Below are 16,661 nucleotides of genomic sequence, written 5' to 3'. Positions count from 1 at the left end.
CTGGCAGCCGCATGAATAATTCTGTAGATACCTGCTGAGTTTACATTTTGGAGAATTTCAGAAAAGGAGCAACAGAGCATCTCTTGAAAATTTCATTTTTAAAAAAGTAAGTTCAGATCTGTCCTGAAGAACAGGTGCTACAATTCAGAGTTAGATGCTAGCTTGTTTTCTAAAGTGATTATTGAATACAGAATAACGTGGCAAATTTTCCTAATTTTCACATGGCTTTAGAAATAAAAACCACAACAAAACCCAAAGCAATGAAATAAATTTTCCACTACTGTATCTTTACCTTGAATTCCCAAAAAAATTAATAGGGGAGGCTCATTTTAAAATAACAATAGGATGCACAATTCTTTCCTCTTACCTAGTTATCAAGCAATATGGAGAACTACTAAGTTAGTTTTGCACCCTACTTGACCTCTGTTATTAAATATTTTAAAGTTGTTAAATAAAAATTACATAATTTTTTAGGTATGATACTATGCTGCCACTATTCCATCAATTTCAGCTAGCACTTCTAGTGTAAACATTTAATGGACATGGCTTTCCTGTTGTTTCTGCTATATATTTTAGCCACTTTTCATAATATTGACCACTGTATCTTCCTGGACAGGTCAGCTGAGATGGGAGTTATAAGCATATTTCCCTATTTCTTTTAGACCACCAGGATATCAGCAGCATAAGTTTGGCTTTATGCAATGGTTAGTGAAAGTATGGATCACATTATTGCATGATGTAGTGATACTCACCAATTTTCTTAGCTTAAATACATATTAGATAAACCGACTAGAATAAAGTTCTTGGTTATTTTCCATAGCAGCTACGTTGTTTCCAGTATTAGGGAAGGATACCTCTTAGCACTTATTTCTGGACTTATGCACAGATGTAAGTCTTGTTTATGAACTTCCTACAAACACCTGAACAGAATGTAGGACTGAATGGGGCTTTGGCTTAATTTATTTGTTTAATCCAAGCAATTTTCAATTAGTCATGAAAAGTAGTTACTCCATGCCTCATGGGGATGAGGGGGGATCCCCCCCTTTCTGGGGGATCATCTGTATTGCATTTTACTCATGCAATACAGTTGATAGATAGATGATAGCTATCTATCTAGATATAGACAGATAGATAGATACAGATAGATAGTTGATAGATAGTTGATAGATAATGATACTAACTGGATCAAGTCTTTGGTTCACTTGTTATCATATCCCCCAGACAGGGTTCTTCATAAGAAAAGCATTCAATATCAGCATTTGCATTTCAGTTAAGCTTTCACTTAGCAGATTTCCATCCTCACCCCTGAATTTTCCTGTCTACTATCATCATGATATATTTGCAGAGGTCTTCAATGTTCAGAGGTAGTTTTGAATGTGGGAATTTGAGGAGATATGTGGTATATGGAAAGTAGCAAAAATGGGATATCCTGAATTTTCTGTTTCCATCAAATCCTGTCTATAATGTTTTATTAAAGGCTTTGATGACAGCTGGTTGTGAAAAGATAAAATAAATATTGTGTTTCAGTCTTCTTGTGAGAAAAGGGGTCATTTGTCAATTGTAGTATTGGAAAATAAAATGCTTTGAACATCTTTTCTGATTATTAGCTCTTGAAGCTGGTTTTGAAAATACATGCTTGTACACTGGCTTTTTCTTAGCCTGATCTCTTTTTTTAAAAAGTGATGCATAATACCCAAGAATTACCTTGCAGAAATACTGTTATTTATTTCATGTCTGGGCACATCACACATACATAAATTGACCAAAATTGCTAATCAAATTCAACTTTGTTTATAATAAAATTGCATGGCCCCTTAGGACTTATCCAGGGGTGATATTACAAAATGGATTTTTCTCTGACAGCCCAAAGAGCCTCGGAAGTCCCATTCCAGAAGCATATCTTACCATTATTTTCCTGCAAACTTGATCTGGATACTCTTATATTCCCATGATTCAATTATGAAGTATCTTCATGCTATACTATACTTCCATATTGGAAGCATCAAAGCACTTAAGCAGTGACAGCACTATTGCCCAGGGGACACCCAGTTGGGGACTCCTTTCATGTCTCCATTAAGGAGCCCACTGAAGTGGTACCTATTTATCTACTTGTGTTTGCATGCTTTCAAACTGCTATGTTGGCAGGACCTGGGGCAACTAACAGGCACTCATCCTGTCACACAGCAGGAATCAGGCTTCAAATGTGGGTTTGCAAATTGTCAACCCAGTGTCCTAATCCTGTGAGCCACTGTGCTCCTTAGTATCTTCATAATTAAGTAGCAGATGTCACCAACAGAGAACTGCCTGATATACAAGAAGGATTTCACAAAGGAAAACGAATGTGCGATCATATTGCCAATCTACATTGGATGATGGAAAAAGCAAAGGAATAACAAAAAGACCACTACATGTGCTTCATTGGCTATAGAAAAGCCTTTGACTGTGTTGACCATGACAAGCTCTGGAACTGCCTCAAAGAACTGGGACTATCACCACACCACATCCAGCTCATTCAGTCATTGTACTCTGATCAGGCAGGCACTGTGAGAACAGAATATGGAGACAGAAATTGGTCCACAATTGAAAAAGGCACTTGACAAGGTTGCATCCTGTCACCTATACTATTCAATATGTACACAGAAATAGTTATGAGAAATGCACATTTGGAGGATCTACCATTGGGATTAAAATCAGTGATAGGAATATCAACAATATGCAGATGATACAACATTGCTTGTGGAAAGCAAGGAGGATCTGGAGTGGCTAATCCTGTCAGTCAAAGATGAAAATGAAAAAAAAAAATGGATTGCACCGTAACATTAAGAAAATAAAGATAATGTTAACTATAGAAAACACACATGTCAGAGTGCAGATCGACAATGAGACCCTTGAAACAGTAAAGGAATTCATCTTCCTAAAAGATGACCAAAGTGGTGCCTGCAGCCATGAGATCAGAAGGCATATAAATTCTTGGAAGATCTGCAATGTCTGGCATGAATAACATTTAGAAAAGTAAAGACATCAGCCTCACAACCAAATGCAACTTAGTTAATTCAATAATTTTTCCAATAGCTACTTTGTAGTACTTGGATTCTGAAAAAGGCAAATGGATAAAGGTGGATGCCTTTGAACTAAGGTGTTGGAGGTGACTATTGCACATCCCATGGACTGGGAAAATAACAAACACAGAAGTCTTAGACAGAACCTCACCAAAAATATGACTTGAAGCCAAGAACCAAGCAGAGGCTGTCATACTTTGGTCACATTATGAGAGTGACTCATTCAAAAAGTTAATCTTGCTGGGAGTGATCAGTGGAAAAAAAAAGGGGTTGCTCTAATACCAGCTGCTGGACACTATAAAGGATGACTCTGGGATGACCATGACAGACCTGAAAGATGCAGTGTGAGACAGAGGGGGCATGGAGAGTGCTGATCCATAGAGTGGCCAAGGGTCAGACATGATGGAATGGCTGACAATGACAATAGTAATGAGTTGGAATTATTCTCTGATTATAATGGTTTGCAACTAAACATAGTTTGCAATCTAGTCCACAGTGGTATATATGGAAATATCCCTTTCTTTAGCCTCCAGACATATTTGGAAAGTAAAAAAAAAAAAAACCTAACCAGCTGTTCTGGCTTCAGAAGTAATGGGGCAAACTCATGCCACATTCAGGGCATCTTGGTTGCTGAGGCGCTTTCTTCTGCTTATTTTGTTACTCTTCTTCCTTCAAAACTTATATGAATGACTGTGGATGGAGAACAGCTTCTCAACAGGGAACTACATAATGAGATGTTCTTAACTCTCTGCTTGGGAGGCTCTGGAAATTGGATTTATTGACCCCTAATGTTCTTCTTGTAACATTTCAATGTATAATTTTTTTAAGGCCACATTTTGGGTCTATTGTCTTTTTTATGGCATCGGGTTTCAAAGGAAATTTCCCCACACATAATAACAAATGCAAATTATTGTGGTAACCACAAAAAAGACATGTGCTTAGCCAATTTTCCACGCCACCACCTAAAGAAGATTGTGTTTCTTCCGCATCACCACAAAGAAAATATTTTCGACCCATATGTTTGTCTAAATGGGCTACTTCAAACCTTTATTTACTACCTCTTGGGTTCTTGAATGTACAGCCTGTGGTTTGGAAAGCCATTCTCCTTATTAGACACAGCATTTGAGCTTTATTCTTTTTTGTAATTTGAAGACAAATCTGTTTTAAGTTGCTGCCTACTCACATTCTGGCTTTGCTCGCTCATTTTCTTCTGTATAAAATTTAGCCTACAACTAAATGCAGAAGCAAATATCATACAAATATAAGATAGCGACTCTGTGCAAAACCTCTGGACAAAACAGGCAACCTCTTCTTTTGTGCACCTCATGGGTATGTACTCTAAATGCTGCTATTTCAAACCATTCGACCAAGTTAATTTGAGAAAGATTTCCAAGACAGCTCTTTAATACAGGATGCTAGAAATATCACTAAAATAACTCTTTTAAATGCTTTCCATTAGCACTTAAAATACAAGAAGGTGGGAGCTTAGCTGCTACATGCTCGTGAGGCAAAAACAGCAAACAAGTGTGAACAGTGGTGGAATACTTCAGCCAGAAACTGAGGGTATATTTACAGACATCAAGATCTATAGATAGAAGAGGGTTGCTTAATATGAAGCAAAGTAGAATAGGATTTTCAGCTTTTCTCTTTAGATTTTTCTTATTAGCTTACGGTTTCCCCTAACTTATTTCTCAATTCTCCTGGCAACCCACCATCCTTACACTCTGACATCTTGATCTACGCTCGAAGCCTTCTGCTATTTTTTTTTACATTCCCCTCCATGATTCACCTGCCCAGTTTCACCCTCTCAAGAACAGGACTTAATAACTTGCCTCAGCCTGATTTAGTTTATTTTATTCTTCAATTTAAAACTGATTTTTTTTCTTTCATTCCTGCTGTAAGATCTTAATAGCTCCATAATGGGTGACAGTGAAATAGAATCTATTTCCCTTGACTGGCATGAAAGAGAACATGATTGATTTTATTAAAATAAATGATTCAAAGCAATTTAACATTTGTTCAAAGCCACTGTGTGTGTCTCTTCTCCATTGATAAGTCTAAAATAATAATTTGTAGATTTGGATGTTCACTGTTAAACTGAAAAGTGTAGACTCCCCCACCTCCCCTTCCCTGTCTTCTTTTTCTTTCTTTATTTCTGTCAAAACACTGTGTGTGTCTCTTTCTTTGGATTAATATTTTCTGGTCAAGGTTGCTACAAGAAGAATTGACATTTTAAGACAGTCTCCTTGTGCTTTATTAATGATTTACCATATGACAAGGACCAAGTGGTAATTGACATTTTTTCTAATCAAGCTCAATTTATTTCCTGTCTTGGCCTACTCTCTGCTCTTGAAAATACTCAGCTATTTAACAAGTTTTTTGGAACCTTGGCTTGACCAGATAAAAGTGCATAATTTATGGCACTGGTTTGGAAAGTTCTATTTGACCTAAGGAATGTAAAATTCCTTAGGTCAAATGTAAAATTCTATCTGTCCTCTGTTCATTTTCCACATTTATTTGACAACAGACAAAGGCCATCTTAGAGCAATTCCTTTATTGCTACTAGCAAATCAACAAACCTATTTTGTTTTTACTTAACTGTTATGTTCAAATACTTCATTTCATGAATCCAGAATTTAAACACATGCTTGGGGTAAACACATGCCCATCATTTGTCAAAAATTAAACATTAAGAAAATATAAATGAATGAATTAAATAAATAATAAATAAACAATAAATAAATAAACTCAAAGGGCAGACTCAATTGACCACTAGGTCTTTTTCTATCATCAGTTTGCTATGTTTCTATGAATCCATTACTCAGATGCCACAATTTCAGCTCATGTTCAGTGCCACTCTACCTAGCACCAAGAGCTTCTTAGTCTTCCCCAATTAGAGAGAACTGCCACTTTCTTTGGGGTATTTAATATCTTGTTCGGTGGTTCAAATCCTTAGTACAGGTCTCCTGTGTGAGCAGGGGGTTGGACTAAATGACCTCCAAGGTCCCTTCCAATTCTGTTACTGTTACTGTATTAATCAGTTATTACTATTGGAGATCACATCTGGCTTTCTGTAAAATTTCTTCCTGCCACACAACCATGCCCCAAGTACATTAAACCATTTAGAAATCCATCCTGTTCTGTTCTTTCTTCTATGCAGCTTCCCCTCACACTGAAAATGCATCCTGATTATTTATTAGGTTTATATTCTGCCTTTTCTTCAAGAATTTACGGAAGCATACCAGAAGCCAACATGGGTTTGTCAGAAACTGATCATGCCAAACAATCTAATTGAATTTTCTGTGACTAAATTAGTGGACCAGCAAAATGCTGTGGGCATAATAGTAAGGCAGAACAGGAAGCAATTGATGGAAACTAAATAAAAGAGAGACCCAGCCTAGAAATAAGGAGAAATTTCATGACTGAACTGTCTTCAGAAGTTGTGGGTTCTCCCACAGGTTTTAAGAAGAGCTTGGACAGCCATTTGTCTGAAATGATATATGTATGAAATGCTTGAGCAAGGGATTGGATTGAAAGACCTTGCTTTCCCTTTCTGTCATTCTGTATTCTATAAAATGCCCTCATATTTTCCCCCACAATAAGAATCCTATGTGGAAGATTTGACTGATTGTGAATGATTGTCCCAAATTCACCAAGGGAATTAGCATGGCTTAGGATAGACTTGAACTAGGGATTTTCTGATCCCAACCCAATTCCTTAACCGTTATATTATACTAGTTGTCTTTCTATCTGTTTTCTCCACCACATTTTCTACCATTCTCTCCTAGTCATTGAAAATCCTCCTTTATAATACTGCCTCCCTTTCTCAATGGGAAAATAGGAATAATTTGAGATGGAATACATTTGGAAATACTGTATGTGGAATGAATTTAATTCTCCGGAAAGGCTATCAACCATCGAAATATAGGAAGCCGCAGAATACTTACTGCTCACCATTTTTAGCAGTTCCATTTGTGGTACCTTCATAAACCAAAGCCATTTGGTGATGTGTTTTGGATTTGGTGCTTCTCAGCTATTGTGATTCTAAGGAGGATTGTGGATAAAGAGGGAGACATTGCAGATCTCCTCTGCTGGCAATGGCAGGGTAAGGTGGACCTTCTTTCCTTCCGTCGCGAGCTGAAGACGTGGCTCTTCCGCCAATTAAACTGATCCGTTTGGGGGTACACTGGTATAATTTTAAATCGTTTTTAATTGGGTTACTGATTTTAATTTGGTATTGTATTGTGATTTGTATTGAAGTTGTCATTTTGTAAGCCGCCTTGAGTCCCTAGGGAGAAAGGCGGCATATAAATCGCAATAAATAAATAAATAAATAAATAAATAAATAAATAAATAAAATTCTTCCATAGGGGAAGCACCTGAGAAGAAATGGTGAGGAAATCTTCTCTGACTCTAACCAAGAGAGAAATGGATATTCTTCCAATGATTAAGAGGACAGAAGGGTTACAAGGATTAAAGGAGAAGGCTTTGTCAGTTTAAGTGATGAAACAATAGAAATGGAAGGATTCCATTTTCTAATGATTAAAGGGAGATGGATCTATCCTAGCATCTCCCATTACAAAGGAAGAAAGAGTGATGAACATAGAGAGGTTGAGTAAAGATAAAAGCTGGTGAAGTGACAGCCTCTGAGTCTTAGTCTCTTATAGATAAGAATACAAGACAGATAGCATCAAGGGTGACAGTAAAGTTGCCCAAAGTCTGTTGATTTGAAAAGAGGGGAGGAAAAGAATCATGATTTGAGTCCTCTGGAGCGGTTATAACAAATTATACAAATATACCAACAAACATAGGGATTGAAATATAATACAACAGGTATCCTATGAGCCACAATTGAGACCAAAATTTATGTTGTTAAGTGTTACGTTTTGCCTGCTTTTATGACTTTTCTTGCCTCATTTGTTAAGTGTATCACTACAGTTCTCATATTAGTAACCCGGTTGTTAAATGAATCTGGTTTCCCCATTGACTTTGCTGGTCAGAAGGTTGCAAAAGGAGATCACACGAGTCTGGGATACTGCACATAAATGTGTGTCAGTTGTCAAGCTGACAACTGAATGACCGTGGGGAATGCTGCATGCTTTTCAAAAAGTATGAAAAATGGTCCTAAGTCGTTTTTTACAGGGCCGTTGTAACTTCGAACAGTCACTAAATGAACTGCTGTAAGTCAAGGACTACCTGTACGGCACCTCTCTGTATATTGAGTTCCCTAATTCAGTGCAGTAAAATTATTTACCTAGCCTTCTTGTATCTGCTTGGGAATGTGGAGCTGAGAGAGAGTTTCCTAGCCAAGTCTAGAATGAAGTCTTGACAGCATTCATCCTTGTACCAGACAACAGTAAGAGACAAGGTTATGAACCTAATACTTTCCTATTAGCACTGGATCAATATATCCCTTCTATACTTTCTCATGAGAAAGTGAAGGAAACACAACATATCACACACACACACACACACACAGAGAGAGAGAGAGAGAGAGAGAGAGAGAGAGAGAGAGAGAGAGAGAGAGAGAGAGAGAGAGAGAGAGAGAACCCTTTATACAATATTTAATCAGCAGATCATGGTTTTCTTGGGGCTGAAAAGAACTTCCAAATATTAAATATATATATATATCTCAGGGATATTGTATATTTATGGGGACATCAGATTAAAATCCAAAACTGTAAATGCGACTTGTCTCTGCAGCTTTGTGCAACTGGAAGACACTGAGATGACTGGGGGAAAATAGCTCCGATGAAGCTGAGTCAGTTTCACTGCAAAGAGCTGAAAAAGGGCTGAGTGCATTTTACCCACTTAGAGCTAAATTGCTCAGCGCAGACAGAGTCAAGAAGCTGGGTGGATGTGACAGCTAAATTATAGGATTGCTTTACATGCACATTATCTTGTCACAACATAAGAATTACCTACTGTGCTAAAGTACAACTTTCAGGCATAACATGTAATTTTCCCCTTATTGCCATGGAGGAAGATTAGACAGGTTTTTTTTTTTACTGCTTATGGTTCTTTGCAGGGTTTTGGCGAAGCAGTTACAACATCGCTGTGCAATGTAGCTATTGTACAATGTGTTTTGCTTTGGTTTCTTATATTTTAAAGAAAGAATAAAGTTTTGTTTTCAGATGTATAATGCCGGCTACAGTGGTGGGTTTTTCTTACCTTTGCTACCGGTTTGCTCGCTCGCGTGCACCACTTCTGCACATGTGCAGAAGCTTCTGCACATGTATTTGATGATGTCCGGGCAAGTAGGCAGGTAGAGCCTCCCTCTGCCACTGCTACCAATTCACCCGAACCGGGGAGAACCGGTAGCAACCCACCACTGGCTGGCTGACTAGGGATGCAACAAATGTTGAAACCACATGTCAGATCCGTATATCTGCCATTCTTCAGGGGAAGGGGGGATTTTTAATTACTTTCTTTATTTATTACTTTTTTTCCTATGTATCCTGTATCTTGCAATTTAGCATATAACGCCTTTAGCCTGGCACCTAAGCACCCTGGCATTTTTCGTACCTTTTGGGGAATGTAAGGAGAAGGAGGGCCATGTGGGTTACATTGCTCAAAAGCCGGGGTGGAGGACCCTGAGAAAGTTCCCTTATCATTTTCTCAGAGTGGCCGGTACAATAAACTTCACACCTGCGGATTGGCTGGATCCACATTGGATTGTTGGGAGGGGTTTTTAATTCCTTTATTCTAACTGTATGGCCTGAGGGCTCCTCAGAGCCTGCTTTCTTTTTGCCCTGCTATCATCCCTGTTCAATAAAAGGTTCCTTTTGAAATGCTAAGTTTTGAGAGTCTTTACTTTCTTGAATAAGGGGGAGAGGCCGGCCTTACACTACAGGATGAACTGTATATCTATAAACTATAGAAATATCTCAGAAGGATTTCTGCCAAGACATACAGTACATGGAAGGTGAACATGGCCTGAATAATTTAATAACACATTATTTTATGCTTGGGTCTGAAAATATCAAACCGTAAGACAATATTTATGGTTGTAATAGACTGTATATTGTAAGCTGTCTAGGATTTCTGAGTGGATGTTATACAAACATTTGTAATAAATAATAAATAAATAAAATCCAGATCACAGTTTAGAAGCTTGTCCTTTTCATTAGTTTTTATTTTTGAATGCTAATTTAAAATAAAGCTCACTTTATAAAAAGCAGATCTGAACCTACTATTCAATTTGGAAAACACTGAATGATACAATTGGAAAGGCTCTTAAATTGTCTTTGAGAACCTCTGTCAATGCTTAAGTAACTTTGATGGACAATTGAGGGTAGGAACTGGGATGGCAAAATGCAGCTGTAGAGGTTCCCCTGGAGTTTCTTGATCATGGTATTGTTTAGGGCTAGACGATGGAGGTAGGTTTTGAAGCCACTGAATTGAATTCTAGAATTTTTATAATTTTTTTGTATCTTGTTCTAGGACCGTGATGGCGAACCTATGGCACACGTGCCCAAAGTGGCACATAAAGCCATGTCACTCAGCACTCACGGTCTTGCCTGTTTGTCTTCTGGATTTCTGGTGCGCATGCGCACATCAGTGCAGAAAACCGGTGTGCGCATGCATGCTGGCCAGCTGATTGTCAGGTGCGCATGCGTGCCAGAACTCAGAAGTTCCGTTTTGCTGGAGAGCGATCCCTTCATGCATGCAGCAGTGCCAAAATCTGGCCTACACATGTGCACCAGCCAGCTGATTGTTAGGCACACATGCGCACTAGTACCCGGAAGTTTGGCTTTTCTGGAGCGCAGCCCTGACGAGTGTGTGCGCACGCTCTCAGGACATTTCCACATTACCTTTTCGACACTTGGTTTGCCATCACTGTTCTAGGAGATGCTTTGGTTTACATGATAATCTCTGGACTCTGATTTCCCACGTGATATTATCCCAAAGCCAAGTACATTTAATATTTATATAAAACTGCCACAAAAGTCTACTTAAGTCTTTGGACTAAAATATTAATAAAACTTCATTTTTTTTGCTCTTTCTTGTTATTATCCTAATGGTTTCCTAGAATTAATAATGTTGTGGATCATGGTGAACATGAAGAAACCAGAAATTAAATTCATTAGTAGAAAGTATAGTTTTGAATATGGAATTCAGTCTCTTCAAGAAATGGTTGCCCATCTCTTGAAATATCAGGTTCATAGACTGGAATGCTCTTATACCTTTTACTAGATTTTCCAATGTGATTAGTCAAATTAAACCTGCCTTTTTCTACATGATCACATTGCTTATTAAGGTCAGCACAAGAATACTGCAGCCACCATAACTAGCAATAACTTAGAAGTAATCTTTTCAGTTGCCACACCTGAGATTTGGCATGCATTTACTCCTGAAATGTGAAGATTGCTAACATGTCTAGCATGGTCGAAGAACTGGGAAACAATTTTTTTAATTCAAGATTTTTGAATGCAGCTTTTCATTATGGTATTATTGCATGGTTTTCAAATAACCCTAAGTACCTTATTATTTCTCCTTCTCCTTCTCCTTCTCCTTCTCCTTCTCCTTCTCCTTCTCCTTCTCCTTCTCCTTCTCCTTCTCCTTCTCCTTCTCCTCCTTCTCCTTCTCCTTCTCCTTCTCCTTCTCCTTCTCCTTCTCCTTCTCCTCCTCCTCCTCCTCCTCCTCCTCCTCCTTCATCTTAGCAATTGTCTATCTACTGCAGGATGAAGGCTTCTTCTGCATGTTTCCAACCAATATAGTCCTGAGCTTTCTTTTGCCAATTCGGCCTGCAATATTTGCTGATGTCGTAGATCCATCTTGTTTTAGGTCTTTTTCGTGGACACTTTTTATCAAGTGGGACCCATTCTATAACTACTTTGGTCCACCTGCCATCAATTCTTCTTGCTATGTGACCAGCCCACTTCCATTTCAACGCTTAATGATATTGTAAACTTTTGTTTGTTCTCTAATCCATGTTCAGGTCTTTCTATCTTGTCTTGTGATGCCAAGCATGTATCTTTCCATGGCTCTTCGCGCCACTTGTAGCTTTTGTATAGATTGTGAGGGTTAGTGTCCATGTTTCACTGGCATATGTTAGAGCAGATAGCACACACTGATCAAAAACTTTTCTCTTCAGGCATAGGATAGGTTGTTCTTGAAAATTATGCTTACCTTGCCGAATGCCTGCCAACCACATTTAACATGCTGTCCTATTTCCTTTATTGTATTACCTTCCATTGAGATCCATTGGCCAAGGTATATGTAGTGGTCTACTACATCTAGTTCTTCTCCAGATATAAACTTTTTTCTTTCTTTGGTAAATTTATTAAACATAACCTGGCTCTTTTTCATGTTTATTTTTAAGCCAAATGTTTCTCCTGCTTTTGTATGTAAAACCTTGTTTAAATTAGTAAATATACATAATTAAAGCTATACATAGAAAAATTGGGGTGCAACATCACAAGTCAAAGTATGAAACTTCACAATTTTTGTCATGATATCATTAAATAGCATCCTAGAGTAGATGGGTTCTCTCCAATTTATACCTAGATTCTGATATCCAGCAAGAGCTCTCTTTTACCTTAGTTCTTAAATTATTAATAAGTTCCTGTCTAGAAGATTTTTTTTTTAAACAAGTGCACATCTATCCACCCTGTAAATATCTGTGGCATGAGAGTTTTCATTTGTCAACTATACTGTAAGAACTAGTTGTATGTGCTACTGCCATCTATAGTACAAACTTTGAATTCAGAATTCTAATGTCATATGTTGGATTATGTCAATTCTTGACAAAACCTGACCAAGATATAAAATAAATTATCCCACAAAGAAATCGATAATTGTGATAAGATAAAATATATGTGCCAACAGCCCCTCTTTTTCAGAATTTATTCTGAATGTCATTAATTATATTACAGAAAATGGAAGTTGCTGTACAGAAAGATGGGGTATATCGTCAATCCTTGGTAAAAGATGACCATCGATGATCGGATCTATAATGCAAAACTGAAAGAATTCATGTATTCAAGTTTATTTCTGAAATTTCTTCTTTACCAAAATGTGAGTTCAAATACAACATTGCTTCTCCATCTCTTCACTTCTGAGGAGTGAGGAGACTTTACCTCCATCACCTCACGTCTGAAATCATAAAGTCTTCCAGATAGTCTTCCAGTGTAAAATATAAGTGTCAACATTCCAGAAAACCCAACTCCAATTAAAACCTCCGAGACAAGCATTTTCTCAAAATTCCATTTATTAGAGTAGGTATATTGGCACATCTGGGAAAACCTGAATCTGAGAGTTCCGGGTTTTTTCTCAGTGAATCAAAACCCCCAAATCCATCCCCTGCACCCATCAATCCATCACATGGTCCAATCACCATCTGTCCCATCTCGAGACATCACTCCAACCACTCCTTCTCCAGATGCAGGACTGTCATGACCTTGACCGAAAAGAAGAATGCTATTTTGTCTACCCCCTCCTACTTTCCACACAAAAGAAGGTGGCAGCGTGGAAGCTTCTGGTGCTAATATGGCTTCCAAAGCTGACAATAAGAATGCCAGAAGCTGAAGGGGAAAGAAAAATTCCCTTCTTGTTCCACTGAAGGAAGATGTTTCATGAGAAGAATATTAGGTGTATACAATTCATTTATTGTTTCATTATGCAAGTTCTTAACATTCAAAATTCTTTCCAGCCCAAATATACCAACAATATTAAACATTTACTCACAGAAAGTCCCTAAAAGCAATACTGATAGTTGTTGTTAATTTGTTTGCCATTCTTCCTCCCAGAGTGATTTATAATATTAAAAAGCAACAAATATATATAAAAAGTAAACAATGCTTTCTTTGAAAACAACAAAGCAAAAGTAAGACAATTTGAAAACCTCATTTTTACTTCCACAATTCCTAGAAGGTTTGGGTTTTTTTTTTTTTGTATCCTAAAAATAGAATGTAAACAATTGTAAGACATAAATAACTATAAATCAATGAGCCCCTTTAGAAGTTAGTTCCATTATACTGAATAATGTTCTTTTAAACTTAGCTGTTCAAGCTTTTCTTACTGATGCCTTTAGTGTTTTTTTTCCCCTCCTTAACTCAATCCTGTATAAAAAATTTTGTAGGATTCCCAAGATTACATTTCTAGCATAATTGAACATTATGTTACTTTAAAACTATATATCCACTCCATGTCTTCTGTGAATATTGGATGATTGCTTCAGTGTCAGGGGGAATTGTCACTACTGACAAATGTTGCAGTAAAAAGAAAACAGCTCTCTATCGTTGCTGCTACCAGCACGTTTCAGTTCTATCTTGTTTAGTACATTGATAGAAGCACAAGGAGTAGAGCATAAGAATGGCATGTCTTCCAGCTAATGTTTTAAATTTCCAAAAGCTGATGTTGAACCTACGTGATACTTGTGAGCCTTAATGTAAATAAAGGAAAATAAAATTCAGTGATAAAAAAAAAACTGATTCTAATAGTCTTGGGAGGTTTCAGTAAATCACCAAGAGGGACCAAGGCAGTGGTGGGTTGCTCCCGGTTCTGTCCGGTTCTTCAGAACCGGTAGTAAAACCGGCGGGAGGCTCCGCCTATCTGGCACAACATCATCATTGGTGATCTGCACATGCACACTCGCGATCCTGCTGCGAACCAGTAGTAAAGGTAAGTGGAACCCATCCCTGGACCAAGGGCTCTAAATCTGGAATAGAAATACTATAAATAAATAGTATTTCTATTAATGTATTTCTATAAATAGAAATACATTTAGTAGAAAATCTGGTACTGTTTTTCCATTTTCAGAAAACTCTTTACAATGCCTTCACCCCTACTGTTTTTACATCTCACTGGCTTACAATACTACACATTATAAGCCAGTGAGATCCATGTCTCACTTTTACAATATCTGTCTTCATAGAAGATATATCAATGAGAGAAGAGAAAAAAATGTTGCAGTCTTGAAAAAGACCTTCATACACTTGGATTTATTGGTAGGCAGAGATTTTGATCTTGTACTAAAAGTTAATTAAACTCCCTCTATCTACATCCATTAGTAATAATGCTAAATTTATATTCATCTTTCTGACAATAGGGTTGTTTATAACTTCCAAAATCAGTCATCTATACAGGAAATGTCTTTAGTTTATGTAAATTAAAAACTAGGTAAGATTTTGTCCTTCGAGCTCTGTGGCACTTTGGATAAGTAAATACATCCTGAGCACTATAAGAGATTTCTTAGCACCATAGGTGAAGCTATAAAATTTGCCAGCAATTTCTGCCTACAGCTCCTTTAATTGTGCTACAGGTCCCATTCTCTCAGACATGTATCCACAGACTTTTAAATGCTCATATGATATGTATAGTCTGTCACATAGTCTGTCACAGGAAAAAAAAATAGGATTTGTTGCTCAAAATGCTTGGAGGCAAGAGGTACAGAAGATTCTTATATATGAAAGAAGATGGATGGATGGATGGATGGATGGATGGATGGATGGAAGGAAGGAAGGAAGGAAGGAAGGAAGGAAGGAAGGAAGGAAGGAAGGAAGGAAGGAAAGCCATTCTGCCTGGGGAGAATTGAACCAGGAACTGAAATCCAAAATAATTGGAGGGCTTCCCGTGAAAAAGAATAAGGGAAATATGAGAGGCTATACACTCTCTAAATCCACTATCCAGTTTAGTATTATTACCCTTGTTTTGACAATATTTCTGTATACAGTCATCAGTCTTGCCAGAAGCAATCAAACTATAACAGATAAATGTTGCTTAGTGACATTCTAGCATCGAGAGTGATTTGATGGGCCTTCTCAGGCAGATTCCAGCAATTTCTTATCACGATGGGTATAAAAAAAAGGCTTATAAATCTTAATTTATGGTTTCACTTGTTGTAACTCTTTTAAGTTTCTTTTCTTTGTTCCTAATAAAATAGATAGGTCTTGATTGTATGAATGTAAAAAAAAAAATCTATGTTCTCCCCCTCCCTTCCCCAAATTAACATCAGTTTGTTGTTGATCTTATTCTTACATGTCGTATAGAATACAACATAGAAGTTCTGTTGCCATGGAAAAAACTGAAATTTGAAGGACGAATGGATGATCATAACTAGAAAATCACGCACCTAATAAATAAAGGTGAAAGTTTTTTGTTTCAAAGAAGAATCTTTCTGTCTTGTTCAAACAAAATAATCCAGACATTCTGTTCCCTTTTCATCAGCGTGGCTTAAATCTGGGTGACTAATTAATTTTAATAGTTACTATATTGCCTTACTGACTAATGTAGTCTTAGCCATGAATCTTCAGAGTAAGGCTATTCACAAAAGTTGAAGGGGTTGATCTCCAGTTGAAGTCATTTGGTTATTAAATTTGAAGCCTTAAAAATGCTAGTTTCATATAGCCAAACTAAACTTTTATCACTGCCAATATCAGTTCAGACTCTTTTGTAGGTGACCGATTTTGTAGATGACCAATTGTAGTGAAGTTGCATAGGTTATGTTTTTTTTAGCTATACACTGCACAGTTTCCATAAACATGTTCTCCTCCAATCAAATACATTAGGAATTACAAAGGATGCTGAAAGTCTCATTTGAATTAATTCCAAGTGACTTCATACATACATAAAGGTAACGGTAAAGGTTCCCCTCGCACA

The sequence above is a fragment of the Pituophis catenifer genome, unplaced genomic scaffold (assembly GCF_029215685.1).
Source record: "Pituophis catenifer annectens isolate HBS135680 unplaced genomic scaffold, rPitCat1.0.hap2 SCAF_1, whole genome shotgun sequence".
Taxonomy (NCBI): Eukaryota; Metazoa; Chordata; class Lepidosauria; order Squamata; family Colubridae; genus Pituophis; species Pituophis catenifer.
This window is presented reverse-complemented; position numbering follows the sequence as displayed.